The sequence below is a fragment of the Dryobates pubescens genome, chromosome Z (genome assembly GCF_014839835.1).
Source record: "Dryobates pubescens isolate bDryPub1 chromosome Z, bDryPub1.pri, whole genome shotgun sequence".
NCBI classification, from domain to species: Eukaryota; Metazoa; Chordata; class Aves; order Piciformes; family Picidae; genus Dryobates; species Dryobates pubescens.
The window spans coordinates 125,122,399-125,137,308 of NC_071657.1; positions in this window are offsets into that span (position 1 = coordinate 125,122,399).

Here is a 14,910-nt window from a genome sequence, read left to right on the forward strand (position 1 = left end):
TCAGGACTCAATAGTCTAAGTAATTAAATTACTGTGTCCACTGCTTCTCTGTACCAAAATACTCTTAAATCAAGAAGAACACACTTGGTGTAAGGGGAAATAGTTCCTTTCCTATTTGAGCACTTCAGAGTCTAGCAGCTAGAAACTGAAGTGTATTAGTGTTGCACAGAAAAAAATCTCTTAATAGACAAGACTTCTGGGGAGAAGCTTTTATTAGGCCAACTAATACAAAGAGGAACATGCTATCAGTAAAAGACACTGCCTTTCATCTCAAAGTTTGACTTGTTTATATTCCTTGAAAGTCACAGCTACCATAAGAGTACTTCAGAAAATCACTTAGCAAGGTGTGTAGGTGGTTGAGGCGTGAATGCACTAAAAGGACATTGTCACAGTAGCAAGGGCTACCATATAGGGAAGTATTTTAAAAATATGCCTTTTTTAAGCATAAAATCAGAAGATTAAAATATTAGAAGCCATTCTATATATCACTTCACTCCTCCAAATGAAATGGTGCACGAAGTACCAGGGTTAATAGAAATTTCTTGGTGAGATGGAAAGTATTTCTTCTTTCCAAAAGGGTATTGAATTGGGTGGTTTGCCCAGTTAGCCAGTCAGAAATAAATAGTGAGAGTGTTTAAGGAGCAATTCCTTATTTTTAATGACAGTAGTAAATAAGGAGTGTTGTAATTTTTTCCTATTTATCTAGAAATCTTAAGATAGAAGATAGCCTTTGTAAAGAGATTTCTTGATGTGAACATCTCTCTTATTCAGAAGCCATTAGAGAAATCCATTTCCTCGTGCTATTTTCTCCTCATTCTAATCCACAGTTCTGAATAAGGTTGCACAATGTTTTGTAACATCCTTCACCCGAATTGCATGATAATATGCCACTGTGTTGCAAGCTGCAAGACTGCATAGCTTGGAAAGCTTATTTAAAACTGATATGCAAATCCTTGTGCTCTGTTTTCAGAGGAGCATCGTGTTGAGCCTTTGTAGTGTTGTCTGATAAAAAATGCATGTGAATATTGAGATAGAAAATTAAATTTGGGATGTGCATACATTTTAATAGCAGCCTTTCTATCTACTTAGAAGTTTTCATAGTGCCTACTTTAAGTGCTTTGGGGTTTTATACTAGACTAACATATCATTTACCTTTAAAACCATTGTATTATGTGGGATAAATGTCCTTGGGGTTTACCTTTTTTTCTTTCTTTTTTTTCTTTCTTTTCACTTTTAACCCATTTATGATAATCATAGCATGTTTCATAGACCAAATAGATTTTTTCATAAAATAGGATTTCTAACAACTGAGATTTAACTTTTTACTTCCCTGTGTTCAAGAATTACCTCATCAGAGTTGTCAAATATTCTGTTCCTGCTCTGACCTTTATTCCTTTGATTTGAGGGCTCCTGGGTGGCCAGAGATGCCCTGTCTGCAGCCAGCAGTGGCAGCAGTAACGAACATCCCTCCCTGGATCCCCTTCCTAACCTACAGAAAAATGGGAAAGCACCTTTCCAGCTTGCCAAAAGCCAAAGCATCTTGTAAAGAGCAGGAATGCAAATGCTCTATTTTGCCAGAGGTTTCTGATTAATCCTCACTCTGTTTTAGGTACTGCCTACGTCAAAAGGTCATTAGACCACAAATATATATTAGGAGTGTCATGGATCTTAGAATCTTGTTAGCCTAAATTAAATCTTGATTAATTTGGATGTTCTCATCTAAATAGACTCCCTGGTCCAGTAGCATTTTAATAAGGATCTCTGCATCAATGCTTATCACTGTAATGGGTCCCTATAACCAGCATTTCACTCAGTCTTTCTAGGTGTAATAGACTTTTTTTTCCTTTCAAGGAAAGGAAATTTCTCCTTCTTGCATGACCTTGTTGAGTAAGTCTTTTATGTGTAGTATGCAGTGCTCCACAGAAGTGTCATATTTCTTTTGAACCAGCTATCTTCTGTCATCTTCTACTCCTGACTAGTGGGGTTGCTAAAACACCTATTTTCTCTCAAGCTTTTCAGATAGAGATACATCTTCCTTTTGAATTCCAGACCTGAAAAGATGGTCAGATTCTATTCATCCATGAATTCTAGGCTGTTTTCTTTTTGCAGGCAGTTTGGTTTTCACAGTCATGGAACTTCTCTAAAACTTCTCTTTATCACTGCCTTGATATAATAGCATTTATACTTCTGATACTCTATATTTTGTTCAAAATAATTATTAAAATTCACACTTAATTCTTTTATTATTTACAGAAATGTAGACCAGGCTGTAGATCAGAAATGTAGATCAGCCCTTGAAGTTGAATCATATGACACAATCATACAACAAGGAGGTGATTTGAGACAGCCAGTATGGCTTCTCCAAGGGCAGGTGACCATTCTAATGGCTTTCTGCAATAGAGTGACTACATCAGTGGACAAAGGGAAAATGATGGATGTCACCTGAACTTCTGTAAATCCTTTGAGACAGACCTGTACAACATCCCTCTCTTTACATTGGAGATACATGGATTTGATGGGTGGACTGTGGGATGTTTATATCTAGAAGGTAGTGGTCAATGTCTCAGTGTCCAGATGGAAATCAGTGACAAGTGGTGTCCCTCGGGGGTCTGTACCAGGACCAATATAGTTTAATATCTTCATCAATGACATAGCAGGATTGAGTGTATCCTCAGCAAGTTTGTAGATGACACCATGCCGAGTAGTACAGTTGTCACACAGGAAGGACAGGATGTCATCCAGAGGGACCTAAACAAGCTCTAGAAGTGGGTCTGTGTGAACTTCATGAGGTTCAAGACCAAGTGAAAAGCCAGAGCACTTAGATCAGAGCAATCCTTGGTATGAATACAGGTTGAGGAATGATGTGATTGAGAGCAGCCCTGAAGAGAACAACTTGGAAGTACTGGTGGATGAAAAGCTGGACATGAGCCATTTGGAGCCAGCAGGTTGATGCAGGTGGTTCTGTCCCTCTATTCCACTCTGGGGAGACCTTACCTGGAGTACTTCATCCAGCTCTGAAGCCCTGAGCCATTAACTTGTTTGAGCAGGTCCAGAGAAGGGCCACAAGAAATGATCCAAAGGCTGGAGCAGCTCTCCTGTGAAGATAGGCTGAGTGAGTTGAGGTTTTTCAGCCTGGAGAAGAGAAGGCCATGGAGGGAGGGGGACCTTACTACAGCCTTTCAGTACTTAAAGGAGGCCTATAATAAAGATGGGGCAAGTGGTAATAGCTTTAAATAAGTCATAATGGTTTTAAACTAAGAGGGTAGTTATAGACTAGATACAAGCAAGAAGTTTTTTCACAGTGAGGGTGGTGAAACACTAGAACAGGTTGTTTAGAGGAGGGATAGATGTGTCATCCCTGGAAACATTCAAATTCAGGTTGGATGGAACTCTGAGCAATCTGATCTAGTTAAAGACATCCCTGATCACTGCAGGAACGTTGGACTAGAAGATCTTTAAAGATCCCTTCTAACTTATTCTATGAATCTATGGGACACAAATTAGTCAACATAATCCAAAACTTTCAAATATATTTTGGTTATTCACCTGCACTTGAATCTGAAGATTTCCCAAGAATCCTAAATAGCTATAGAACAATAAACAAAACCACCACCAACAAAAACCTGAAAACAATTGCAATGTACAAGATCAAGGTTGGAGTTGCTATTGGTATTAATTGTTGCTATGAATGATTCTGGGTTAGAATACAGCTGCTTTCTTCATCTGGATTTTAAAACAAAGTGTGTTTAACTAACAAAACTGTTATTTGACTATCTTAGAGAACATTATGGTACCTGACTCCATAGTAAGGCATTTTTCATCCACCATTCCCCAAATAGAGTTTTTTCAACAGTTCAGTGCAACATTTATCTTTCTTTACTGCATGTAAAAATCTTTATTTTAACACAAGTATTCGAATCTCTTAATAGTCACAGAGTATTTTTTATTGGTTCACTGATTCCAGTCTAGTTTGCCAGTTCATATTCTTTCATTACTTGTAGTTTGGGAATAAAATTCTGTTCCTGCCATATAGGCCCTGCCATTATTTTCATGGGCTTCTAAGTACTTACCATCAGATGTAATAACATTTATTAACACTTTCTTCATCTCTTTCTCAGACTATACCCCTGCTTCACAGGTTTTTCAAATGTGAAGATTATACATTGTTCATGCCTACTAGACTCTGCCTATATCTCACCAATGTAATAGACCACAGAAATAAGGTCTAGCAATGTGCAGAAGAAAAAGATTTTCCTTAATAAGGAGCCTCTTTCCCTAGAGAGATAAAGTGATAGTTTTAAAAAAATTTTAACAGGAGAATTTCTAGCTTCACTGACATTAGATATTAGAAAACTCAAAATCCACAACCAGTGAAGTTCTTTCACTTTTAACAGTTTCTTTATTAAATTTCTGAATAGGTATTGACTCTGCCAATGTAGGAAGTTTGTATATGAAAACTGTAAGAACTTTTGCTTTCTGCTTAAAGAATTTGTCACTTTACTGCAGTAATTTGCTACCTAGTGTGCCGTGTAAGAAATAAAATTAAACCATGGACAATGCTTGAATAAGTCCTGAAGATTTCTAGCTAAGATACTATTTTTCCAAAGCCAAAATAAGAAATGATTTCTCATGATATTATGTTTTTATCTTAACCATTGTGTTTGGGACCTGAACAGAGGGGTACCCCCGTTATAAAGATTTTTTTATTTATCTAGTTTCTGTGGTAAGTAGAATGGTGTTCAACATATGACTTCTTAGGAAAACCCCAAAGCTATACCTATGGGTTTCATTTCCCTTAAACATCTAAAAGTGCTGCATTTCAGGGGGGCAAATGGACCATTTTACCTAGCATCTCACAGAATCACAGAATCAGCAGGGTTGGAAGAGACCTCAAAGATCATCAAGTCCAACCTGTCTGTAAATAGGATCATTTTGTTAATGAACTGTCACCTTATCTCCATCTTGTCCCAGTATTCAGAGGCATAGCATGTCAACTCACAGGCCACAGGAATGAGCCAAAGGGCACATTCACATTGTCTAATTTCCCTTGAATTCTATTTTGTCTGCTTTGTGAAGGTGTTCTTCACCCCTTCCCATGTCAACCATAACCTCCACTGGGGTTGTGATGGCTGCATCCAGCTTATTCTGAATGGCCACACAGTAGCCAAGGGCTGTCTGCAAGTGACCCAGATATCTTCCTGGTATGCAAAAATGACCATAAGTCAATCATCCTATTTTATAAATAGTACACAGCCCAGAGCCAGGTGATCTCTGCTGCACAGCAGCGGGCTGCATGCCAGGATGACCCTTTGCATAGGGACATGTCTTAAAGTTACTCCTCAAAGTTGAGAGATTCCTCTCTGCAACAGATTCTTGGTAAGTGATTAATAACATGCTAAACTTTGAAATTCTTTGTGATAAAATGGACTGACTGCATATATATAATCCTGTAGACATAAGCTTTTGACCAAGTCTGAAACTAGGATTGGATCCAGCTGCACCTAGACTCCTCTCTAGGAAGGAATTTAGGAAGCAAGGGGGAGTCCTTTCTGAATCTCATGAGTTATCAGAAGGTTCCCCCTGCTAGTTTTGTCTGACTGGGTCCTCTATAAAAATCAAGTGTATATATTAAATAATCAAGTGCATGCATTAAATAATCAAGCCTTAGAATCATGTTAAACTGCTGCCATATTTACCACTGAACTTTAACTCTCTAGTTTATATCAGTAAATTGTATTTTTGCTCTTATTGTTGCTATATTGTTGTTCTTATGAGTGAAGTGCATGACTCAATCTGCAACAACTTTCACTTCAGAAACCACCCTACCAATGGATTTAACATAAGCTCCAACTGTTTGACTGTGATAAATGCACCTTAAAACTATGGCAAGTCCACTACCTACTTTGCAATCTGTAGTGTCAGTAGAAAATGTCAGAAAATTAGAGGGATTTTGTTCTTTCCAGTGACAGTCTTGTTTACCTTAGATTACTCAAAGATCCTCATCAGGCATTGTGGTTGCTTCATGTAACCCCAGAGACATTAGAACTGGACTATCCTGAACAGGGAAAACTAATAACAGCAATAACATAAAGAATTTTATCACTGGAGAAATTGTATGTTATGATTTTAGAGTTGAAGTATTGTATTAGAATAGAATCATAGAATGCATCAGTTTGGAAGGGAACCTCAAAGGTCCATCTGTTCCTTCTGCTCTTTCCACAATAAACACCTTTGTCACCTCAAGCATTTCCAGGTGTTTTTTCAAAAGCCTTGTTTTAACAGGTACTCTTCTAACTAAAAATACTGCCACACAATCTATTGAAATCTTGTTGATTCAGATGCAGCATTTGACATTAAGGGCAATATTTTCATCTATCAGAGTGCACATCATAGATCTTAGCAAAATCAAAAGCAGTGTTAAAAGTTAAATGTTTAGCATTTCAAGATTTATTTATGGAGGTAACTTCTATAGCAGCTCAGTTCTGCAGTACTATCATTCAATCTTCTACCTTTGATCTTGTCATCACAAGAATGTATTTCTCTATGGTAATGTAAAATAAGACTTGATGTCAGTTAAATTCAGATTTTTTTTTATTGCTGTGCTGTCAAAGTGTTGAATACAAAGACATAGATCAATATTCATCTTTGCTGGTTAAACTCAGGAAAAAAATACCTATGATCGTGTCCCACCATCAGTTGAACATATACTTGGGTTTGATTGATATAGAGAACATGAGAGGCTCATAAACTAAAAATCTTGCTATAGTCTGACTCCACAATGAAAAACATTCTTATTGCTGTAACCATGCCACATCACATTTCTCTTCAGATTTCTGGTTTTCCTTCTATCTCTCTGCCTTCTGTGGATGTGCAAAAGAATCTACCTGCAGCTGTCTCTCAGCAAGATGCAACCATTGCACCTGGGTGAGCAGGTGATTCCACTTTCAGCGAGAATTTCAGGATTCAAGTTCTCTGTACAAGTTATCAAAACCAAAGCCTTTGAAACAGGAGACAGAAAACCAACATGCTCATCACAGAACTGCTTGGAAAAAATGTTATCTTGAAGAAAAAACACCAATATGCAAGCCCCAGATTTATGTAGCCCACACCAAGGACAGGAACAAGAATGCCAGATAAAACAGCTAGCCCCTCTCCTAACCTCCTCCTCTCCTCTCCGACCTAATTAATATTGCCAACAAATCACATAATCACAGAATTACTGAGGCTAGAATAGACCTCCAAGATCATCAGGCCCAGCCTATGACCTAACACCACCACACTGACTAGACCGTGTCACTACACGCCACATCCAATGGACAGTGATACCGAGATCAAGATCTGCTGTTCTACTGCTAAAGTCAGGATTCTCACTCAGGATGCACATGTTGAAGAAATCAGTCTGAAATTGAGGGGGGAAAAAAAAACAGCCTTAATTTATTTTCCTGCATCTTGTTTTTTTGCATCCAAGCCTGGTATTGTGTTTCTGGCTACTTCAGTTACGCAGGCCTTCAGTATGACCAGATATCCCATTCACACAATTCCAAAACCTGCATACAGTGACAATGAAAAGTTTCTGTCTTTGATTTTTTTTCATGATTGTCACCTGGAAACTCCCAGTTATGAATACTATCTGAACCAAATACAACGTTAGCCTGACTTTGCCAGGACTTGATGGGGTGCTTGGTGCCACAGTTTAGTTGTTTAGGTGGGTTGGATTGGTTGATGGGTTGGATCTTGAAGGTCTCTTCCAACCTGGTCTATTCTATTCTATTCTATTCTATTCCATAAAAGTAAACACAACAGACTAAACAACATACCTGTCACTTCTGCATACATCATGTGCAAATTTGTGTCTTACTCCCCATAGAAATGTGCAGTTTTCTAAAGTGACACTTGATACAGAAACTTCTGTTGTCTCATGAGGTATTTAGAAAACCTGTATCAGTTGCCTTTCATTACATTCTTGAATGTCTAATTTCATTGTGCTTTGTCTTCCTTCCAGAAATCATTAATTAAGGGCATTATTCTGAAACACTAGCATCTGAATACACCAGTGAAAATTCATTTAAATGACAGCTTCTGAGAACAATTTTGTTTCTTTTTAAACAAAGAAGCACTAGGCCTTCATGAATGCAGAACAGCAAGAACTTTAGAGCAATCTGTTCAAATTTTGTGAGCTACTTCCAAGCTTTGCTTGCTGCCAGTTAGTCTGAGACTTTCTCAGTCTAAGCATGTCAGACTCTTGTGCTTTTTATCCTGAGTTCATAAATCACAACTTTATCAATGGCTTTTGCTACTGTAACATGCTGATTTCCTATAATATTAGTTGTCTAGAATACTTATTTTTTCAGGGAAAGAACAAACAGATTTAATTTTTTGTTAGTGGTGGAGTCATTTCCATGTAAGCAGAAACTACGTTTAAACCAAACTATTAGACAAGCTTTGTAATAACTGCTTCAATCCATGGCAGGGACATAAAGAAAATAGATTAGATCCACAAAGCACTTTTTTGGTTGCTGTTTGCAGACTCTAAACAGAAGGGACTATTTCATTTCCTGGAGTCATGGATCCCTAATGAAGTATAATTGTATCTTTATGATGGTTTCATGCTAATTGAAGAAGACTACAGAAAATGAGCAGCCGGCTTTAGTCTTCTTTTAAGGTAGCTACAGCTACCCCTCTTAGCATCATCAACTCATCTTTCTTGAGCACACAGACATAGGAATAATGAACACATAATGTAAAGTTCTATACAGAAAGAGTGATTGCACATTGGAATGGGCTGCCTGGGGAGGTGGTGGAGTCACCATCACTGGAGGTTTTCAGGAGAAGATGGGGTGCTTGGTGCCATGGGTTAGTTGTTTAGGTGGTGTTGGATTGGTTGATGGGTTGGACGCAATGATCTTGAAGGTCTCTTCCAACCTGGTTTATTCTATGTATATTCTATGAATAATTGTTGTATTATATAAATACTTCAATATCTTCTTGAAAACAAGTCAAGTTTTTGATTGATTTACAAATTTTCATTAGCTGGCACAGATTCAGCCTCGCATTCTCATGATACATTCTTCCAAGTTGCATTTTCTGTACTTTCTTTCTTTCATTTTCTTCCTCCAACCATCACAAGTTCATAAATGGCAGGTCCAGCAGAGTGCCTTTCTTGGGTGGCTTTGTGGCCAGCTGTGTCAGGAAGTTATCCTTCACACACTCTAGGAACCTCCACAACTGCTCTCTCTCTGTTGTGTTGTACTTCCAGCAGACATCAAGGAATTTGAAGTCCCCCAGAAGAACAAGGATAAGGGATCACAAGACTTCTCACAGATGCCTACAGAACATTTTTATGTCTCTTCATCCTGGTTGAGCAATCTATAACAGACACCCACCATGATATCTGCCTTGTTGGTCTTCCCCCTGATTCTTACCCATGAATGCTTGACCCTATAATCATCATTATCAGTCATGACTGACATCCTTGACCATACAGGACCTTCCTTGCCTGTCCTTTATTAAGAGTTTGTAGCCATTGACTGTAGCACCTCAGTTGTGTGAGACATCCTACCACATTTCTGCAGTAGTCTCTATACCATAGATTTCCTGATGCACAATGGCTTTCAGCTCTTCCTGTTTCTTTCCCATGCTGTGCGTGTTAGTGTAAATTCACTTAGTTGGTCTAATGTTCCTGACGCCTTTTCACTGGGCCAAATCCTAATTCCTACCTAACTGTTCTCAGGTGTTCCTATGGTTACTAACCCATCAACAACCCTATGTCTTTGCTACTACATGGCTCTCCAATGGGTTTCCCTACCCCCACTGAAACAGCAGACCAGAAGACTTCACTAACACACTATCCTTCAAATACTGGTGTGTTATTTCTAGCAAGCCCAGGTTTGTGCCCTTCTGCCTCCAAATTATGCTCCAGAAGCTTCTGAATAGAAGTTCAGTCTCCCTAAGCATTGAGAATTTTCTTGTGTAGGACAGAAAAAAAAAAAAAAACTGATGAAAGGTGTCACCAGGTTTAATCAAAGGACCTTACTGGATCAGGATTTCCTGAAGTAAAGTACAAATGGAATAAAGAATATTAACTCAGTCAGTAATGTATATATTTAAAAGTAAAGTAATTCTAGGAATTATTATAATCTTGGGAAATATCTGTATAGTCTACAGTTCAAAATCTGCAAAGAATGCCACTACACATAATGCTTCTAGAAATTACAATGTGAATAAAAAGTCACATTTAGAATTCACATGCTCAAACTTACGTCTTCCAGCCATATGGGTGGGTAGAAAAAAGCAGCTCACCACTCTGCCTCCACAGGGCTCAATTCACCCCTCTCCTAATTCCCCTCCTACTATGTTTACAGCTGAAGTTTTTTTGAGATGACAGGCCAAGTTCCTCGTCCCTCTTAGACAAATGCCTGTAACAAATATTGCTGAAACTTTCCAATTACTTCTTTAAAACATCCACTAATCTGATAAAAAGAATTGCCATCTTAGTAGTCAGGGGGTATTAAAAAAAGTTTAGATGTTGTCAATCTAAGCTTTCACAGCAGTCCTACTCTCCCCAAAGAAAGATCACCACAGCTAAGTCCCAGCTGCATTTGTTTGACCTCTACCCTGCAATGCTGTCAATTTTCCTCTACACCATCGCAAATTATTTGTGGTGAGATATCCATTTTCAAAAAGCACATAAATTTTGGTCTCAGATTCTCTGTTGCAGCAAGATCTCTCTGGCTATGTGTAAGAGGTGCTTCCACTTTTAGCTATCTGATTTTAGAAATGTCTCAACCTCAGGAGAGAACCAAATGTTTCCTGTTGAGTTACTGAAGACCATAAATTTGCAGCAAATACTGAAAATTTATGCCAAGATAAATGACTGTGTATTCTATTAGTGTGTTACTGGCAGGTGTATCTTCATTAGTAAAATGGATTGTTGTCTGCCTTTCTTTACAAAACAAGACTTTCAATCAGCTTTGAAACTGGACTGTGATATACATTCTTATGTTAGTCTCTGTTCTACACACAAATTAGCATGCCCTAATGAGGTGCTATTGCATTTAACACTCCCATACAAAGTATGAAGAAACTTCAGCTTTTTTAAATTATCAGATACTTCAGGCTTGGGTTGTGCTGCCCAGGGAGGTGGTTAAGTCACCAACCCTGGATGTCTTCAAAGGTCATTTGGATGTGGTGCTTGGGAATATGGTTTAGGGGTGAACTTTGTAGAGTAGGGTTCCTCGTTGGACTTGGTGATCCTGAGAGTCTTTTCCAGACTGAATGTTTCTGTGATTCTGTGTGATCCTAGGCCTTCTGTATAATTACAAACTTTCCCTTTCAACTGAAGCAACTTATTTCCAGCTTTTCATATTCTTATTCATCCAATTCACTCTGAATTCTTTAAGTAGTATCATGAATGCCAACATATTACTTATGGTAGAAAAAAAAGAGTTCAAACACTTTTTCCATCACATTTAGTGATGTAGCCCAATCAAATGTGTGAGCAGGGCTGGAGGATGGCACGCACAACATAGATAAATAATAGAGTTTCAGTAACTTCAGCTTTGTGAATGAAGGCTAGGACCTCAGTGAATATTTTCCACAGTACAATGGTTTGCTTAAGTTATGTTTCAGGAATTTAACATCTTTCTTCAATTCACATGTTGCAGTTTTTTGGTTTGGGTTTTCTTGTTTTGTTTCATTGTTGCTTGGGTTTGGGGTTGGTTTGGGGTTTTTTGAGGGGAGGGGTGTTTTGAGCTTTGCTTTTATATATATATATATATATATTCAGGGTTATTTGTAGATGATCCAAAATAGCTTTACTAGGCTACACATTTCACTCATCAACCAAGGAGCTTTGGAAGCAGCAATTGGAGGGTTCTCCTATCATTTCTTTATCACAATGGTAAAATATATGGAATTTAAAATTTTTCCCATGTTTCTTTTCAAAAACATTTTTATAAACATGTACAAATATAAACTATTTCTTTTCTGACGTGTTTCTATTTTATTAGTATCTGCATTTACTGAAGAAGGAAATTTTCCAAAGGATCTAGACATTCAAGTGCCACTGAAGCTGGGTGTTCAGTTCCCACGGACTTTATAGGAAATTCTACCCACAAATAACAATATTTTAAAGTAATCATTTTGACTTTATATCACAAAAATAAGATAAGATTAAATTCTCACTGATGGTAACTAGTAATATTTTTGTCTTCAAACTTCCTCCTTCTTACTGGGCGTGATGTTGTTAGTATTGGATACTGCTGTGAGCCAGCTCAAGTCAGCTGTCCTGATTGACTCAAAACTGCTAATGTTCTGAAGCCCAAGGCCTTCTCTCCCTGCAAAACTGGGAACCATGACATAGAAAACACTTGATGAAGCAGGGAAATGAGATGTTTAGAAATGTAACTGAAAATCCAAAAAAGCAAAGATGCTGTCTGTTGAAAACCAATCCTTACATTTCATTTTTCAGCAAAACAAGGGAAGTAGTGTGGCTGAACTGTCAGGCTTTAATTGCTCCAAAAGTCTAATGACAAAGTGCAGAAGTGCCAGAAATTCACATGATTTATTATCTTCCTACACTTCAGTTTCAAGCAAATGTACAAGCCCAGAGGGATTCTCAACCACTTCCTGACAACCCCTCAGCACCAAACTAATACACAAGGCAAAAGAAAATTTAATGTAGAGTATCAGAACTGATTAATGGAAGTCATGTCAGCTGTCACTCCTTTGCAAACTAATTAGGCAAAGCACTCAAGAAAACTTGGTGCTGCATGCGAAGGTTGCCAGAAGCTTTAAAGGGGATCATAAAAATAACAGGAGATTATAATTAAAAAAATAAAAAATAAATAAAGTTTAATAAGATTACCTTTTTTCCTTTGATGATTAATATGGATTTATTTGCTCAACTGATTTCTGCAAAGAAACTGGCTTATTAGTCTTAGAAATTAATTTTTATTATTTCTGTTTGAGTTTTCTAATCTCTGGAGTAACTTTTTTGCTTTGAGGCTTTTGTTTGTTCCTTTAGCAGAGTTCCAAAACACTACTGAAGTAATAACCCCAAACAATTCTAGGAAAAATAATCTCATCCACAGTGTAAAAATTTATCTTAGGATGACCTAGTTCATTCCACTGCATGCCAGGTCAACTGAAGACTGAAAGTTTCTGTCTTGAAAGAACCCCCTTCAAGTGTGCCCCAAAATCTAACTCTTTATACATTGTAGACTTGGCCTTGAGACATGTTGGGGGTGTCATGTGAGAGGGCATGGTTATGCCAAGGAAAATCCATGTAAATGGTACATTCAGGACAACCTAGAATATTTTATCAGTCTGAATGACCCTACAAGCAGAAACATCTACAGCTGCTGCTGGGGGTTTTGGTTAGGGTTTTGCGGGGATTGGTTTGTGTTTTGTTTTGGTTTTTGTTTCTTTGTGGGTTGTTGTTGTTGTTTCCTTTTTGTTGTGGTGGTTGGTTGGTTGGGGGTTTTTGCCTGCCATATAAAGCACCAATGAATCCTTTTTATCACTGAGTACTTCAGTCACAGTGCTGGGCATTCAAGAACATTATTCTATCAAACATTTTGGACTCGGTTCAGCTCCTCCACCTACTGAACAGTTCAAGCTAGTTCAAGCAGCAGAGAGAGCCATCACCTCTATTGCAGCACAGCATCACTTTACAGTATTTTCTCTATGGAAAGCATGGACATGTGGAAGTGTCAGAAGTCCACGCTCAGTGTAGCACCTAACTCTGAGCAGAACTGATACATCTACTCCATCCACATTGCCTTTATTTTTTTTATATGTTCTATATATAATCCCACATGGGACCTTTACTGCACTACTAGACATCAAAATCCAAGCCCCTTGTATGCATGCAATTTATACCCTATTTCATGCCCTGTTTTCCCAGTAAAAAACAGATGGAGCATATAGGCATCTTAAGCTAGTGAGGCAGATGGTCACAGGCTTCTAAAAATGCTTCTTGGTCTGCTTGATAATTGCTGTTCCTGGGGTTGGGTCAGCTCAGCCCTTCAATAGCTGAATCCATAAGTTTTCTGGTGTGATCCACCTCTATAGAATAGTCCCAGCTTCATCAGCCCATTTCCAGTCTTTGAACATGAATCAGATCCCAGCTAAGATAATGTGGTGGTGGGCATATGTGAAATCACACACGGTCCTGCTATGCTTGTACTGAAGTTTCAACGCAAACATGCTTGACAGGCTGATTCTTACATGGTATGACAGGTCCCATTTCTGCTTAAACTTCCCTAGAGTGCAGATGCATTTGAAAAAGCTGTAAACAAAGATAACGGACCTCGATGTATGAGTGGAACATTTCCTTGTAGCCGGTTTTGATACACCTTTTCTTCATGCCCAGATCCCAATCCTCTGTTTGTCCTTTTAGTCCTTGTTCAAGAGATCACTAGGCCACTTCTCAAAGCTGTAATTTGCAAGTCCAGCTCCACATTCATCAGTTCCAGGACTCTTCAGACTCCTGGTCACCAGAAATTATACACTAAAGAACAACAGAGGCTACAGTTAAAGGTTTGTTGTTCTAGGATTTTTAAGGGACTTTCTCCCACAGAAAGGGATTGTCAGAGGCACTAGCTTCTATAAGGGAGGCTTTGGTGACATAACCCTTCTGCCTTGTGATATTTCAGTCCACAGAGAGAGTCTGGTGGTGACAGATAGGTATCCACTGGATGTTGTATCCATATGCCTGGAAAAGGGCCAGGGAGGTGTCCTTTGTGGCCCTTTTCTTAGATTGTGGTCTCTGTGAGTAAAAGGAGGAAAGTCCTAGATAGTAACTACTGGAGCTAATTACACGAATGAAGTCTGTGGCATCTGATATGCTACACTCTCAGGAAATAACATATTCAAATTCATCTACCCACACAAAATTAGGGATCGGCA